This window comes from Stegodyphus dumicola, chromosome 9 (genome assembly GCF_044657685.1).
Source record: "Stegodyphus dumicola isolate Sdum_Otavi_A_Nest chromosome 9, ASM4465768v1".
Taxonomy (NCBI): domain Eukaryota; kingdom Metazoa; phylum Arthropoda; class Arachnida; order Araneae; family Eresidae; genus Stegodyphus; species Stegodyphus dumicola.
In genome coordinates this window covers 56,522,431-56,541,125 of record NC_140776.1, presented here as the reverse complement: position 1 = coordinate 56,541,125, position 18,695 = coordinate 56,522,431, and the positions used below count along the sequence as shown (strand labels likewise).

General features: G+C 32.4%; 1 protein-coding gene across 4 annotated transcripts in view; it reads left to right on the top strand.

Moving 5' to 3' along the window:
- The first annotated feature begins 2,555 nt into the window (after positions 1-2,555).
- Positions 2,556-18,695, top strand: part of LOC118199672 (uncharacterized) — a 74,182-nt gene continuing 58,042 nt past the window's right edge. The window contains exons 1-2 of one of the 4 annotated variants that reach the window (XM_085823466.1): positions 2,562-2,709; positions 10,825-11,005. The gene's annotated coding sequence lies outside the window, so the exon portion shown is untranslated. Of the gene's footprint in view, positions 2,710-10,824; positions 11,006-12,442; positions 12,560-18,695 lie in introns of those variants that run through there. The other 3 variants (XM_085823467.1, XM_085823468.1, XM_085823469.1) reach the window with 3 other exon arrangements.

The following is an 18,695-nucleotide window of genomic DNA, read 5'->3' as shown; positions in this document are numbered from 1 at the left end:
ACAATCAATCTGATAAGAAAAAGCTGCGACTTGTTTTGAAAATGAGGCGTAAAAGGTTACCAGCGAGAATATTCCGTTTGGCATCGGTTGCACCATTATTAGCGACTTTATCGCTTGCGCCGGTAAAACGGAAAAGTACCAATACTGTTAAGTGAATCTAGCGCCAGAGTGTCGCTATGGTAAACAAATACTAGAGTGAATTTTAAAGAATGCATTTATTCTATTGTGGTTTATGTGCTGTCGGCGAAGTAGATTTAATTCAATCCAATAAGTTTAAATGAAATGCAAGAAAAATGCGTATAATTTAATATTCCGTACAAGGAAGTCATGTGGTGTACACATCAGATTTTTTAATTTAATGCTTCTCTTGGATGCTGGACGTTTGTTGAGAGAAGGCAGTGGGAAATTTGTTAATTTATTTATTAGGATAATTAATATTTGTATTAAGGGATATTGCTTATTTAATTGCAATTTTGTTATATGTTGTAAAGATCCTAAGTTTTACTAACGTTTATTTTATTTTAAAACTGTACTATCACTTCTTATTTTCTACCTCAGGCCAGAATTAAATGCTTTAACTTGTTTATGCAAATTGTGTTGCTAACGCCCAAGTACTTAAGTTGTGGCTTTTTGCCAAGCGAGAGAGAGAAGGAATTTTAGGAAGCAAGCAGCTTGCCACTGTAGTTTTACGAGTTTTCACTCGGTTGCTGGTTGCCTATAAGGCCAGAGGTTTAGCCCTCTTGATATTTGCAGACGTATCGTAGTTTCAGTAGCTCGGCGTACTACATACGTACCTTTTTTAAATAAAGGCCAGTCTTAGTTCTAGGCATTTGTATACTAATTCAAAGTTAGCTTTTTTAGTTAGAGTTTTAGTTAGTAGTTTTTATGTTCTTACGTTCAGACCACAAGTGGTTAGTCTCTGTATTCCGGAAAGAGTTCGGAAGTGCCTGTAAAAGATTGAAAATAAAGGGTTTCGTATACCCTTCCTGCTTGTGTTGTCTACTTCACACCTTCTTGAACATAGCTTGAGTAAGCTCCCTGTTCCTATTCAGGATCATTCATGTTTCCAAAGCAAATCAAGAGAAACACAAGTCCTGACAATGTAATATTTTTTTTTTTTTAAATTTGTGGGACTTTTTTTTTTTTTTGATGAATTTGTTTTGCAATATAAAATTTTGTGCAGTTTTTAAACTTAACGTTTGGTGTTTCCTTCAGGCAGTTTTCCGTTACATTTAAAAGCCAAGCGAAGGCTGGCCGCGTAGCTGCTAGTAACTGCGAATTAGACTGAAAATTGCATTTTAGCAAGCTACTTTTTTTATACATTTACTTAAAATTTTTTTATTTTTTAGCATTTTAATTAAAAATACCAGATTTTTTTTTAAAGTCTTCACTGTCACTACGAACATTTTTTATTCTTTTGGTTTGATAAATAATAGTCTAATAATGGTTTGATAAAAAATTCTAATAATGAACAACAGTGATTTTTCTGGACACATTTGATTACCAAGTAATTAAATCAGTAAATTAGTAAATTTTAAAATTTATTTGTGATTATATATTTGTAGGTTTAAATTACCTACTTATGTTATCATTGGTATTAGCTGTCTTTTAGGCATTTAGGATAGCTATTTAATTTTTCAATTTCATTAATGCAATTATGTCATAAATATACTCAAGGCAAATTTAAACAGCTCTTGTTTTAGGTAGCTATTAATAAAATTAAATTCGGTAAAGAAAAGTTTAAAAATGGCGGTAGAATAACTGGCATGCATTGGAATACTACTTGCTTTATTAAGTTTGAAAGACTATAATTCTAAGAGAATTAGCTGAATTGTGTTTCAGAGTTTTAAGAATTTTTTCCTACTCATTTGGTGAGATTATTTAAAGAGACATCCGCGAAGCCGTAAATTATACTGTTGCGAGAAACATAAAGAATATAGGTTCATATATAGGGGAAGTTTCTTTATGACCACCCTATATATAACTTGATTAAATTTAGTTAATTTTTATTTTATTCTTGCCGTTAAATATTTTCTTATACTATTAATGAACTTTAAGATATTACTCTGAAGCAAGTTCTAAGTAATGAGGTAAGGTAGGGAAAGTACATACTTAAATTTAAAATGCTGTTTCTTTTTTTCGTTTCCCTTTGTATTTTTTATTTTTAGTCCAAAGGGGCTTTGTCTCTGAAGGACTATTGATTTCGTTTTGCGATTTTGCGTCGATTTGCTACAAACGGTGAATCACGTTTCAAACTGTTGCCAAGGAACTTAGTTCCCCAACAAGTGCTTTGCGATTATCTCATTTTATTACATTCGCCATCACACGAAAGAAATATTTGCTTCCACTTTCAATTTAAAAATTTTAAATTGTTGTATCTTTACAGTTAATTACCGTTTCAGAAAGGAAGAGTTATTCAGCATTTCCGTAATAAAAATGAAATAATATAGACTTTGAAAGCGAAATTATTTTTTCCGGATGTGATGAAGTGTCATAAACCGAACGTAACTGAGTGGGGAAATTTCGTTGCTGATTTTATCTCAAAGATCTTATCGGTCTTAAAATACAAAAAAACCTGGATCTTGATTCAGAGAATTTTTCGAGCTTTATTGTTAATTGTTTGTTGAAGCGATATTTAAATCACTTCATTAATATTAGTTTTATGAGAAACATCACCTCCAACAAATCTCATCTTCATGCATGGTTACGGTAAGTTAAGGAAATTGTTTCATAAGTGCATTTCTTTAGGATATAATTATATAAATATATTAGAGGAAAATAATAGGTGAAAAGGTAAAAATAAAAATATATACCGTGTTTTTGCATAACAGCGCAAAATCCGTGTGATATACAAAATTTCAAGAAACTAATTTCCTTGTTACTTACGCTAGAAAAAAGTTAATATGTTGAGGTGCAATTTCGTCTTCACTTTTATACACAATATGTGTTTTAAACTACTAATGCTGATATGCATTTAAAATTTATTTGATTATTTATCTTCAGCTCGCATGTGCTCATCTTAATTTGTGTTAGCTAAAGGTTTCTTAGTGTAAACTATTACGGCTATTTCTCTATCTTTTAGACAAAGAATGTTCAATACAGTAAGATCTTAAAACATTTGCTTACAAGGAAAATTTTAATAAATATATCAATAAGGTACTTTTTAACATTTATTAAATTATATATAAATATATACACCGCACTTCTGTGATTCTCAACTAAAGTGAGGCAGTGGTCTCAAACTCAGATTGCGATCTGTAAACACCTAATGAGTCAAATTCTTTTTTTAACAAAGTAAACAATAAAACTATAAGATTATTGCTGATCTGGAACATGGCGTTAAGTCCTGCGGACTTTTCCAGCAATTGCTACGCCTGAAATAGTATGACGAAGTGCTGAGGTTTTTTTAAATGCACTTTTTATTTTCATCTTGACTTAACATAAAAGGTATGACTTGTGCTGCAGGAAAATAACACAGCTCGTGTCTGAATTAAAATAAATTCAAATAAATTCAAATAAATTTAAACATTGCTAACGTAGTAAAAAACTGAGCATTCAGTAAAATATGCTACGAGCTGCTCAGTTACTTTCACCGGTGCGTAAGTACCGGCTGTGAGAGAATATAAAAGACGGGATAATCACTTTATCTAGAGCTCATAAAATTCTAACAGCGCGACGCTGTTGCCAGAAACTCGCCCTCTCTCTCAGATTCAGAACCCTCAACTTATGTACTCTAAAAGTTAATTTGCATTCTGGTGACGATTTGCATTCTAGTAACGGAAAGAAGTTATATAGCAGATCCAAATCATGAAAATTGATTTATTTAACGTAAGAACCTTACACTTTAATCATAAGTATTTAAAAATCGAAACAAAAGTTCTTAAATATATTTGCTAAGATTTAAAATTTTAAGATCTAACAACACGAGCCAGCATTTATAATCAACTAATTATTTCTTTAAAATTAAATTCACTTGCATTGTATAACATTTAGTATGGAAATCTTTCATCTCATCAACACTTCTTATCCCATCTCTTTAGTCACAGAAATATTTAAGTTCACATTTTTTCAGTTTGTCTTTCATAATCTCACATAACAGTTAACATAAGCGCTTTGTTCCTTTTAAATTCAATTTTTTCATCCCCACTCTCCAGCACTAAAATGGGTAAACGCATGTTTAATTGGGCAGAGTTTTTACAACTACCTACTAACCAAATTCCTGCAAGGTTCTTTAGACACACTAGATATCAAAGACATTTTATTTCAAGAACCTGTAGCTAATGTCCCAAAGTTAAATTTCATTAATAAGTGTTGGCTGAAGAGCCTAATGTTTAACTAACGTCATTTACACTACTGTAGTATTACGCATGCTAGCTTTACTTTATACCACTGCATTTTCACTATTACTTAGGCAAACGTTTACTTTAAATCAGTTCAATATAGTTTATTTACTTTATATTTAGAATATACAACATTAAAACACGTTTAACTTTTGCGATACTAATACCATAAATCATGCATATAAAATTATAAAATATTAAGTTCATTCACGTGCTACAATTCAAAAGATTATTAGTTTAAACTTTACATCATATGTACAAAAGCTACTAATATCTGCTATGGAAATGTGACAAAATTTCTACTCATTACAATCTGGATAAAACTATGATATTCTCGCTTGAGGTAAAACTTAATATATACTAGGCATTTTTTTTTTTTTTTACCCAAACATAAAATAAATAGATAACTTAAATAAATAAATAAAGTTTCCACTTAGCTTTTGATTCTGTGGAATACTCCCATTCGTTTTTCTGAAAACTCCACCCAGGTAGGAAAAGTATTGGATTCATATCCTCTTGTACTGTTTAAGGCAGGCCCTTCTGATCATGGGGTTGCCGCTTAGGTTTTTGTTCACGATGTTTTGTCCATATAGGATTTATCTAGCCTTTAAGAAATTTAGCCACAGTGACTGTTTTGTTGTTTTGTTGCTACGTTTGCTTACAGTTGATCATCTACCGCTGAAGATATCATGTAGCTCGCCTTCTTGAATTTTGACTGTTGAAATGATTCCTCTCCTCTTGGAACGTAGATTTCAGTTTCACTGAGTCGTCCTTTTCCTTTACTACTAGACTGTTGGTGGCTTTCCGAACCACTACTTTGTTTTCGCTGTTCTTGCCACTGTTGTTGTTTAATAGTCCGGTGGTAACCACATCTCAGAAACTTTTTTAATCACCTTTCATCCTTGGACAAATTTCTACTTTTTTCTTAGCCTCCCCCTTTTTATGTAGCTTTGCGTTTTGACACTTCGTCAACACTGGGCTGTTTCCTTTCTTTCTCATTGTTTTTTGGAGTCCTTTTTACTTCCTTGTACGAAGTAAAAAGGAAGTATTGTAATCGCGAAAAGTTTCAGGCAGCATATTTCAACGAAAATATCTATTTTGATCGCTATCGAATGCAATTTAACGATGTTTTTGCGTGATATCGGCACGTAAGGACAGAATAAAAGATTCATTTCATCCAAAAAAATTATAAAACTGCTTTAAAATTAATTCTGAAGAGAATTTTTCGTGGCATCTGTACGTACGTACGTACGCATCTCGCATAACTCAAAAACGAGTAGCCTCAGAACGTTGAAATTTTGTATATAGGACTGCTATAACATGTAGATGTGCACCTCGTATTTTGGTTGCAATCGGCCGCACCCAAACGTATATATATCCACACTGTTACCCGGCTTAGTGATCTGTTTCTTTACTCTTATATGTTTGTAAATTGTACATTTTTTGCTTTAAAAATAATTTAATTATGTTGCTTTTTGGTTAAAATTCCATAATCGGGGTGAGCGCCAAGCTTGGCGAGAGTTTTTTATTTGGCGCGATTTTAATTTGGTTGTGGTTTCCAGCTGTATGTTTTCTTGTGGCAAACCTAGAGCTTTATTTCGGTAACTATAAGAGCGCAAATTTAGTGTAGCCAGATTTTTTTTAAAATTTAATTTTGAAATACTGTGTTTGTTTTTAAAAGTTTTACTATTCAAAATTATTGTTATATATATGTTTAATATTATATTTATATAAATATTTGCAGAAGGTTAAGCTGTTGTTGGTGTCAGAATGTTGGATTTCATATGACATGAAGTTTATAATTTATGAATGTTTTCATTTAATTTTATTTAGTTAATTTTTTTTGTTTTGTTTCTTGCGTGTGGCAATCGAAAGATGTGGAATATTTAAAACTTTGAACGAAAGTTGTTTAGTGTGTTGAATTCCACGACGATAGTAACTTGAATATTTTAGTTAGTTTATGATGCTGAATACGCATAATTTGCTATTCTGTTTACGTTTAAAACTGACTTCGCCGTGCTCTGATCTGATAAGTGTATACATTTATTTACTCAATAATTATTTACAATTAATTTCAATAATTATTTACATCATAAAATAGTAGAATTGTTCATTCTATTATTTTATGATGAATTACATACCATAGGACTATGCTTTTACTTGCAAAGCTGTTGGACTTTGTTTCACTCATCTAGTATTTTATCATCTCATTTTACTATTCTGTTTACATAAAATAATGGCGTTTCACTACTGCAAAACTTCAAAGTTACAATTCTGTTTACGTTTAAAAATCACATTTTAGTGCTCTAAAAAATTCGCCAAATTTTGAAGGCCAAAATAGTTTGGCGCCGCCTTACCACGCTTATGGAATTTTAGCCTTGTTTTTATCATTAAGGTTTTTATGCCTTTAGTAAATCTGTGTGCAATATTTTTAGAATTATCAACAATTTTAAAGTTGTTTAAGTGCCGCTAAGCCTTTTTTCTGACGGCGGCTATTGATTGTTTACATTTAAAACAGCAGACTAGTGGATTTGTTGCCAATCTAGAGAAACTTAGCTTCGCAACAACAAAGATAACGCCTTCATCTATTATTGCCAATTAAATCATGCTTAATCTTTTCTGGAATTTTTTTGAGGAAATAAGTGTTTAAGATTTACTTCGTGATTTTTAATATAGATATTTTGAGTTTTTATGTGTTTTTGCCTTCTCGAGAAGTGAGAACTGAATTAATTGAATGAGAAATACTCAATCGTCTGTGAAAACTGGTTCTTTTTTGTTTTGTTTGCTTAATTTTTTTATACATCATTCTAGCTTTATTATAGTATTTGAATAGAACATGTGGCAACGATTAGATAATTCTATTCTTTAAATGATATAAATTTTGTGTATTATGAGTTATAATATGAACGAAATATAATACTGTGGTACTTTTCCGTTTCGCCGGCGCAAATCTCGCCAAGCAGACTTTATTGGCGTCAACATACAGTATACACATAAAAAATATTTAAAAAAATGTTAGTTTTAAGAATTCTTTTTTTAAAGGCATAAACATTTTAATATCGCTTAAAATTTTATAAAAAAACCGATAAATAAAGACAATAAATTTGTAAAAAGACATTAATTTAAGAATTTACTACGCTTTCATGGTTCAGCATCCTGATTCGCCGGGTCATATCACGTGACCCCAAGCGATCTCATCTCACGTAAACTACTCTCTACAAAAATCTAATGCTCTCAGTAATTATCTACATTAATTTCAAGTTAAATCTTAATTTGGAACACAAGTTTAAATGCAAGAAATATTTCAATTCGTACGAATAGCTTACTCAGAAATTATGTAAAACTGCAGTACTTTACTTAGCTAATGCATTCTCATTAGAATTGATGAATTTAACTCTTGACTTTACCTTTTCTATATTTTCGGCTTCGGGTAAGCGCTGTGATTGCATCCTAATTGACTTAATTACCGAAAATGGCCTTGGACATAAAACTGAACTATCTGATAAAAATTCTATATAATTATATGTCAGTATTGAAAGAAACAATCAATCTGATAAGAAAAAGCTGCGACTTGTTTTGAAAATGAGGCGTAAAAGGTTACCAGCGAGAATATTCCGTTTGGCATCGGTTGCACCATTATTAACGACTTTATCGCTTGCGCCGGTAAATTGGAAAAGTACCAATACTGTTAAGTGAATCTAGCGCCAGAGTGTCGCTATGGTAAACAAATACTAGAGTGAATTTTAAAGAATGCATTTATTCTATTGTGGTTTATGCGCTGTCGGCGAAGTAGATTTAATTCAATCCAATAAGTTTAAATGAAATGCAAGAAAAATGCGTATAATTTAATATTCCGTACAAGAAAATCATGTGGTGTACACATCAGATTTTTTTTCTTTGGGGATCATGAAATATGCATATCATGCTGAATCCACAGCATTCTTTGATAGTCCTTCATTACTCAAGCCAGGTGATTCCCGCAATACGTCTTGTAACAGTCTCATATCAACCCGTAATAGTGTGTTCACCTGATCCACATTTGCTTTTAGGTATTCCCCATTTTGCCTTTTCAAAGACACTACTTATGTTTCCCTTATGCTTTCAATTCCAAATAGGCACTTGAGTTAGCTACAATATTTCCGCACTTTTCCGTGTGTGTACAAGAAAGGGAATGCCTAATTATTAAAACTTTACCTTCAACTTCTCAGCTTTACTTTTCATAATAACATTTTTGTTCGTGCAGTACATTTCCGAATTGCTATTTGCTTCACCCACTATTTTCTGAATTTCAGGCCTCTTTTCTACACACACCAACAAAAAAAATACAAGGTACACGAGGTACGTAATCAGCTCTCTGCCATGAAATAATTCAGATGGTGTTTTTCCAAGAGTATTGTGTTAAGCCGCTCTTAACAAAAAATGCTATCCAGCTTTTGTGCTAATTTCTTACGTAGCTGAGGATAATTTAACTATATTTCTATTTACCCGCTTTGCAATATTCGATTGTGTTCGGCAAGGAACTATTTTAAAATCCTTTATGCTATAACTCGTACACATTTCCTCAAATATTTGACTTAACGAACGAACGCCTTTTCATTGGAGATTATTTTCATTGGAACTCCTTATTTCAATATAAATTCATTTAAAAAATGAATTTGTAACAATTTTAGAGGAAGCTCTTTGAGGGCAATTATTTCTACCCATTTCGAAAAATCATCATCGATCACGAGAAATATCTATTCATTTTTCATTCAAAAATCTAATAGGTAAATTCCTATTACTTTATTAGGGAGTATAGTTTGTTTGCTATTTACGTACCCGAAAGAGATACAATTAATATTGTTAACAAACTGGCAAATGTTACAGGACATGACATATTGCGTTACAACGTTTTGTAGCTGTCGGAAATAAACAGTTTTCTTTCTGAACTAGTTTTCTTATTTCAAGATGGCCTGACATTAGTGCATCGTGTAATTCATGTAAAATATTTAATCTTAAATTAGCTGAGATAACCGGTCTAAATTCATCATTATTTTAATATAGAACAGAAGTTTACCAATAATTTCGTAATTTGCTGTCCTTTGCATCGCTGTTTTCAAAAGGATAAATTGTTTCAGAGGAAGCTTGCCATCTGCAGTTCTAAGCAAATCTGAGAAATTAACTTTTTAACTCATAAATTTATTAGTCCAAAGGGCCTTTGACTTTGAAGGGCTGTTCTTTTCTTTTGCGATTTTGCGTTGGTTCACTATAAATGTCCGTTTCACTTTTCAAAGTGTTGCCGCCAAATGTTAGAAACCTTATTTGAAGAAATTAAACAATGAAAAATCTGCATAAATGTATGTATATTTCTCGCATTGTGATAAAACAACGGTACATAGAGCCATTGAATTTTGAATGACGTAATCCTTCTGCGAATATGGGCATGTGGAAGCCCACATTTGAAATTTGGAATTTGTTTTATTATCGATTTCAGATTTTGTAAATTTTTAACTAATTTTTGATTAACAAACTCAAGGATTTCAGAGCGAGCCATGGCAACGTTGTACAGAAAAAACATTTTAATCTCCAGCGCGTGAGACTGCGTATCGGAAGTTCTAAAGGGGATATGCTCAATTTAAAACTATTTTGTGATATTGCTGTAGAACTGAATTTTATGGTTTAAATGCCAAGAAAGTAATATTTAATAAATAAAGGTAACATACAAAATGTTAAAAAAAGGCCCATTTGGACGTAATTTAAAATCAGAAACCTTTCAGATTTTTACTTTTATTTTATTTTTTTAATTTATTATTTTTGGTGCTTGTGTTTTATTCTTTAATGCGAAATTTCGAAGGACAATAAATCGAGATAATTAATCAACTTGCAGGAGAAAACAAGGCATAGAAAATATATAATACATAATTTATATTTTTTCTACATTTATATGTCTATTTAATATATAAATATAGATATAGACAGACATAAACACTGAGGAATATAGTCTATATAAAATTTGTGACACGAAAATAATTAGTAAGTAATGCTTACTGTAATAAAATGCTAGGAAAGCATACGGAAAACTTCCGGTGAATGGAGTTTAATTTATCTTTAATTCTGAAGTTAAAATTAATATTCGAACTTACTGTAGAATAAGCTGATTAGTAATTTAACATAACAAATAGCTTCAGAAGTAAAATTTAATCCTGTTACCGTTTGATGTGAAAAATGTTTTAACTTTCTCATTTGTTTAAAAGAAATAATTCTATTAAAATACTTCACCACTGAAAAACATTCACCAGAAAATTTTCAAATATTTGCACTTCGATCTTTTTTTAAAGGAAAAAAACCCTTTCAACTAGACAGTAAACAAGATTTTAGCTGAAACTGCGTTGTTCATGCGACGTTCATTATTTATTGACAAGTAAAAAGTCGAACAGTTATGCTACATGCATTTCCGTTCGCACACTTATCTATTTCCTGTGACATTATATTTTTATTTTTTTAGTCAGATACTTCAAACGGTTTCATGGAATTCTTAAGAAACAATACTTCCTGATGCCGAAAGAAGATGGAAATGTGTTTCGCTTCCTGTTACACTTTATAAAATATACGGAAGCATAGGAAAGCAAAGTTTCTTTTTCTCCGGGAAGAATAATTTTGGATAATTTGAAAAAAGAGAAACATTGGTAATTTATATTGTTTTGATTTTAGTTTAAGTGATTTCAAAAGAGCGACTCATATTAATGATCAAATTTCAAATGTATTTATTAAACCCAACAAACTGTAGTTTGTATTTTTAAAAGAATAATAAGCACTAACTTTATATAGCTAATTTATTATGGAATGTATGAAGCATAGTCAGCGAAAATTTTGCATTATTTGACAGAAATCATTAAAAATAAAAAAAGTTTGAAATCTAAAATATACAAAAATATTGGCTGAAACTGAATAAATGTAGATTAGCAAAATGTAAGTAAAAGATGAAACGAATTCGAAATAAAGATTTAATTAATTGAATTCTCACCTGAATTTCAGCTTCGTATGCAGAGAGAAAAACCGATTTAACATTTTTAAGTGGAAAAAGGAAAATGACGAATACGAGAAATCAATTAAATCTGGAAATCAGTTCACAAAGCAAATAGTTTACAGATTGTAAATTAGTATAATTTATTCTTTTAAACATGAATACATTACCTAAAAAATAGTCTGCACAATGCTTTTTGTTTCTTAACCGAAATCTGCCTCAGCTGAAAGTACAATTTTCGTAAATCTCCAATAAATCTCGCTAATGCTCGGCACATCTCTTGAGCATTTTCATCTTCTTCTTCCGCATTTCTTGTAGACATAAATGTTTCAAAAAGTCTCTTCCCACTCTTCGCAAGGCGGAGATCCACAGAAATAAATATCTGAAAATAACGTTTCTTATTTTTGTTTCAGTTCATCGCAAGTTTTGGGAAAAACTATCATTATCATCATCGTTTACAATTTCACTAACGTGTGACTGGTGGTTGTATTTAGCTTTACAAATGGAATTTTGAATTAATTTTCTGATTTAATTGTTACCACACTGTCATTATTTAAAACATTGTTTCATATTAACTGTTTTTGCTTCTCTTCTTGTTTCCATAAGAAAAATAGATGTTGACACAAAATGTTTCTTATAATATGCTTCTAATCTGTGAATGATTCCTAAATCAAGTAGCTAGATTATACTTGTACAATTTCTCCTTGCAAACATTCCTAAGAAAGGTTATGGGTTGCAATCCTCCGTTCCGTTTGCCGTTGTCGCCGCGTCTAGCTTGCAAAAGTGCAAGCTGTATACGGTTGCAGTGCGCAAGTGTCTCCTTTGCACAGATTTCTGTATCTTAAGAGTGAAGAAAAGAACAAAAAAACTTTAACATCATTTATACCTTATCGTTTGCGTGATTTTTAACTGGTAGTGTTTTTAAAAGTTTTCATTAAACACAAAGACTTACTATGGTTTAAGGGATTTCCTGTTAGAAGCCAGCCTCATTTGTTATTTTTCTTTTCATAGTTTGTCACTGCAAGAGTGGCAACCATCTGATTTTTGTTGTAGTTTGTTGTAGTTCTACGGATTTTGAAAACTAAATATGACACTTTAGAATTTTATATGTAAAGTTATTTTATTTTAAGTTTATTAGGAGAAAGTAGAACGGGTAGTTCTTGCAAATCTCGAACAATTTTGGTGACGACGGAAGTGATCGGTAAAACAAGTCAAGGTAATTTTATTGGTTTTATCGAATTTAATTCTATTTGACTTTATTGAATTTATTTTTACTGAAATGGAATCGTTAATTGAGAAACGAAAACCTGTCTGATCGTCTTTTACGAGAACAATTAATGATATTTTGCAGGAATTAGAAAAGGAAATTCCTGATGAAGAATTTATAAAAACGAAACTTGTTACTTTTAGAACGTTTATCTGTTGAACTTAATGCATTTGATACTCAAATATTAAATTCAGAATTTTCTTCAAATGATCAGTTTGAAAATGAATGGGCGAAAATTGAAGAATGCAAAGAAAAATTAGATTTAATACGAGTAAAAACGGAATTATTCTTCAATCGCCAAATGATACAATCTACTAGCACTATTCCGCCGAATTCTGAATTACCTAACTGAAATTACCTAAAATAGAGTTAAAACAATTCGGTGGAGAAATTAAAGATTGGTTACCGTTTTGGGGGCAATTTCGCCGAATACATGAAGATAAAGAAATTCAAAACGAGGATAAGATGCATTGTCTCGTTCAAGCGACCGTACCCGGTACGAGACCACGGGATAATGTAAACAGCTTCCTTGCAACTGCCGAAAATTATGAAAAAGTTATAGAAAGCTTAAAAAATAGGTTTGGCAGGGAAGAATTGTTGGTAGAATTCTATATTCGGGTTTTATTAGGTTTGATTATTAATTAAAGATGTATATTGTTTTGATTTTAGTTTAAGTGATTTCAAAAGAGCGACTCATATTAATGAGCAAATTTCAAATTTATTTATTAAAACCAACATACTGTAGTTTGTAGTTTTAAAAGAATAATAAACACTAACTTGATATAGCTAATTTATTATGGAATGTATGAAGCATAGTCAGCGAAAATTTTGCATTATTTGACAGAAATCATTAAAAATAAAAAAGTTTGAAATCTAAAATATACAAAAATATTGGCTGAAAATGAATAAATGTAGATTAGCAAAATATAAGTAAAAGATGAAACGAATTCGAAATAAAGATTTAATTAATTGAATTCTCACCTGGATTTCAGCTTCGTATGCAGAGAGAAAAACCGATTTAACATTTTTAAGTGGAAAAAGGAAAATGACGAATGCGAGAAATCAATTAAATCTGGAAATCAATTCACAAAGCAAATAGTTTACAGATTGTAAATTAGTAACATTTATTCTTTTAAACATGAATACATTACTTAAAAATTACTCAGGGAAAATGGAGCATATCAGAATTGTATGACAAGTTAGAGTCGTATTTGCGTTGTTGGAGTCAATAGGAATGATAAGCGATAAATACGCTGCAATGCTGTTTCCGCTCGTGGAATCTTGCATTCCCGATTAAATTTTACGAGTTTGGATTAGAAATTATGCATCAATAATTACAGCAGAAATTTCTCACTCTGAGAAATTGAAACAATTATTATTGTTTTTAAAGAATGAAGTGGAAGGAGAGCAGAGAATTTCTTTGGCAAAAGCTGGATTTAAATTAATTGATTCGGGTGCCAAGAAAGAAAATAAAAAAGATAAAAAGTACCAGAGTGAACATTTCGTGCCTACAGCAAATGATTTATTCTCATGCCATAATAAAGCAACCAATTATAATGAGAAGAATTCTTGCATATTTTGTGAAAAATTTCGTGAAAGTCGAGATTGCTTTGTTGCTCAGAAGATGCCTCTGAGTCAAAAGAATGATGAAATTATGAAAAAGAATGGTTGCTTCTTCTGCCTCAAAATTGGACACAGGGCCAAGCAATGCAAGACAAATGTACGATGTTTGATATGCTCGAAAAGACATTGGGGTGTCATGTGTCCGGATTTGCCCACCAATCAAAAGAACAATGATGTTGAAAAGAATAAAGAAGAGGAAACACAAAACGTATCACTTGCGAGCACTAATTTCCTAGATGAAGTGTTTCTTCAAACACTATTAATTAATATAGACGCAAACAAAAAGCAGAAGACAGTAAGGGCACTTATCGATACAGGATCGCAACGTTCATACATATTAAAGGAGACTGCTGTAGACATACGGTGCCACGCAATTGGATCTGAATCTTTAATCCATGCACTTTTTGGAGGAGTAACAACAAAGAGAGTAATTCACAAACGCTATGAAGTGAACGTTAGAAGCCTAAGAGGTGATTTTTCTAGACGACTAATCTTGTTGGAACAGTTGAAGATTTAAGGACCAGTAGTCAGTTTACAGCCTGGACCATGGATAGAAGAACTAAGACAGAAGAATATCCATGCATCTGATGTAGGAAAAAAGGATTATAAAATAGAAGTTCTTATTGGAGCTGACGTCGCAGGTGTTCTGTTAACCGGAAGAATTCAGAAATTAGAAAATGGGCTGACTGCTGGGGAATCACTACTTGGATGGACAATTATGGGAAAGATAAAAGATAACGTTTCAGAAAGAAACTCCTTGTCCATGTCTTCAACCATAACGTCGATGTTGACTCACAGCAGTGACATAGAAAACTTGTGGAAGCTAGAAGCACTGGGAATTACAGATGCCAAAGAAAGTAAAACTGACTCAGAGTTAGAAGAAGCAGTGTGGGTTCACTTTCACAAGACTCTGAAGAGGGTGGATGATCGCTTTGAAGTCAGTTTACCTTGGATCAACGATAAAGGAGCTTTACCAAGAAACAGAGAATTTGCTGAAAAGCGATTGATTTCCAAGACAAAGAAGCTCATGTTGAAAGATAAATTTGAAACATACAATGCAGTGTTCGAAGAATGGCTCGAATCTGGAGTAATAGAAGAACTAACAGAAGAAGAGGAATGAGTTAACAATCATTATCTTCCCCATAGACCGGTATTCAAAGATAACTGTACAACAGCAGTAAGGACTGTATTTGACGCTTCGTGCAAGCAAAAAGATTTCCTGTCACTTAATGACTGTTTAGCAAATTAATTGAATTAATACCTAGATTGCTTCTTGAATTTAGGCAAGGAAAAATAGGGATTATCTCAGATATTAAAAGAGCTTTTCTTCAAATATCTGTTCAAAGATCTGATCGTGATTTCCTAAGATTCCTATGGTGGAAAAACTCGGAACAAAAGGAAATAAGAAAATTTCGCCATTGCAGAGTAGTCTTCGGACTAAAATGCAGTCCGTTTCTTTTAGGAGCAATGATCAACTCTCATTTAGACCAATGTGAACCTTCTTTGAAGGAAGTGGCTACAAAACTGAAAAATTCCTTCTATGTTGACAACTGTGTCACTTCAGTGAATTCGAATGAAGAAGCAGAATACTTTATTGCAAAATCAACTCAGTTAATGGCAAGTGACCCAATATGTTTCACATGCCCTTTTACTGTCCTTCCAAAGTTATACTTGCAAAAGAGCTGGGAAACTAAATTGAGCTGGGATGCAGAGCTACCTGAAGATATTAAAAGAAAATTCTTGAAGTGGGTCAAAGAATTGCCCTTGTTATCCTCTGTGAAGATTCCCAGACTACTTTCATTGACAGAAGGACAATCTTTTAGTTTGCATACGTTCGCCAATGCTTCCCAGGGATCTTATACAAGTGCGGTATATTTGAGAAGTCAAAATAAAGAAGTCAAAGTGACCCTAGTGCAAGCCAAAGCACGAGTGGCTCCCTTGAAAAAAGTAAGTATATCACGACTTGAATTGCTTGCTTGTCTTAATGGGGTGCGATTAGCATCATTTGTCAAGAAGAACCTTAAGGTCGAAATTTCAAAGGAATATTACTGGACCGATTCGTCAACAGCACTGTTCTGGATAAAGAACGTAGAAGTTTGGAGCACTTTTGTGAATAACAGAGTTTCAGAAATTAGAATCCTTTCGTATCGTGAAAATTGGCATCATGTACCAGGTGCGGAAAACCCAGCCGATATGCCATCAAGAGGATGCTCTGTGAAGAAACTCATTGAATCAAGATGGTGGGAGGGCTCACCTTGGTTGGCACTGACGGAAGAAGAATGGCCTCGTTCTCCCAATCGATAATAAAGAAGAGGTTAATACTGAAAAACGTAAGGCAGTTATAGTTTCGTTAAGCAATGTTAGCGATATGTCTTCACAATTGTTTGGCTATTTTTCAAAGTATAAGAAAATACTTAGAATGATTGGGTGGTCACACAGATTCATAGGAAATACCCGAAAGAGGAAAGAAGAAAGAGAATCAGGACATGCATAATAAAACGCATTATTTTTTAAATAAAATGACAACAAAGTATCGGTTACCATAAACAACTTATCCAGCAATGGGTTTACCATAAGTTGTATTACTCGCCAAAAGAAAAATCGCCAAAATCCGTGCAACCGTCTACCAAAGTAGCACCGTATTTTTTTATATTTTGTTTTGATTGATTAAGTATATGTCATCAATCAAAAGGTGGGAGTATTGTTAGAACCCAGCCTCATTTGTTATTTTTCTTTTCATAGTTTGTCACTGCAAGAGTGGCAACCATGTGATTTTTGTTGTAGTTTCTTATAGTTCTACGGATTTTGAAAAATAAATATGACGCTTTATAATTTTATATGTAAAGTTATTTTATTAAGTTTATTAGGAGAAAGGAGAACGGGTAGTTCTTGCAAATCTCGAACATTTCCCATTCGCAACTACCATTTGGCTTTAGCATATTTCCCTCTACTCAAAAATTCTTCTTTGTATGGCAGTGTTCTACAAACAAGCAGGTCGAAGAAATGTATTGTATGCACCATCTACCCTTTAATAGAGTTGCCTCATTTTCAAACAATTTTAGATTTATTTCAGAATATTTTCCCATTAGCTTCTTGAAAACCATACCATGCCCATCTTTGAATATACTAACCGAGCTACTGGAAGTATAAAAATTATTTGTGTACATCTGGATCGCTAAATTTACGCTTTTTCCTTTAATGTAGTGTCATTATTTGGAACATTTCATGTCTGTGCTTGCTGCTGTAATGTCATTTCTATATATATTTGTGGTTCTCATCCTTCTTAACGATTACAGAGATTCACATACTAAAAGACAATCTGAGTAGTTTATCAATGTTTATACGTGACTTCTGAAATTGCTGTCTACTTCGTTTATTATTTGTAGACAGCAATGAAAGTTCTCATATGCTTTCTTAACTGAAACCAAGATCCTATAAATTAAATAAAATATAATAAATAAGTAATAAAAGGTAAGATTTTGACTAATGAGCAAAACAGAACTAACACCAATAAACTGAAACAGAAATAAATTTATTAAAACGTGTAGCGTCATTAGGTTATAACGATACAGGAAAATTGTGGAATGCCTTTCCTGTAATTTGAGCTTAGGTTCCGAATTACACGTTTGACATGCTTCTAGTTCTACGACCAAAGCTTGCAGAAAAGGTAATCTTCTTTATTTATATAAGCGACTAAAGTGTTTGTCGCCGATAGTTTATTGTTGCCACTCGGAAAAATAAACGCGGAAATTAAAGTTTCCGCAATTTTTAATTAAAATCTCGGCCGATAAATGTCGTACGAAGATGAGAACGCTATAAAAACGACACAGGGTTGCCGTTTTAATTGAGACGTAGACAATTTCTGCCGTTTCAATTGAGACGTAGACGTAGACAATTGCCTTTCTATGACCATCAATAAGTCTCAGGGCCAAACGCTTAAGCGTGTTGGCATTTTTTTACCTGAGCCTGCATTTGGACACACTCAACTTTATGTTGCCTGTTCAAGAGTTCGTGAAAGAACGAACGTAAAATTAAAAATAATGGATGGTCTCTGCAAGGCGAGCTTAAAAATGATGGAAAGATCTACAGAAGAGATGTTGTGTACAAATAGATCTTTGACATGTGAATTAACATTTTATTATTTAAATCACCTTTATTTATTAAGCTAGCGGTGGCTCTTAAGAAATGTACCGTCAGTGGTTTCCTTCATTGCACGCTACTTTAAGCAAGTAGAAGGAGGAAACCCCGTGGGGTAGTAAGCAAAGGGGCTTCCTCGCCGCCTGCCCTGGTAATTCAGTTTGAATTAGCAGACACCTTTGTACAAATCATTTTAATTACAATTTATAATATCTAGAACAGCGGCCATTTCGTATGATCACCGGGCTTTCTAGTACATTATAAGCGAAATAATATATGGAAATAAGCTAACAAATACGGAACTGAGAGTCAAGTGCGATACATT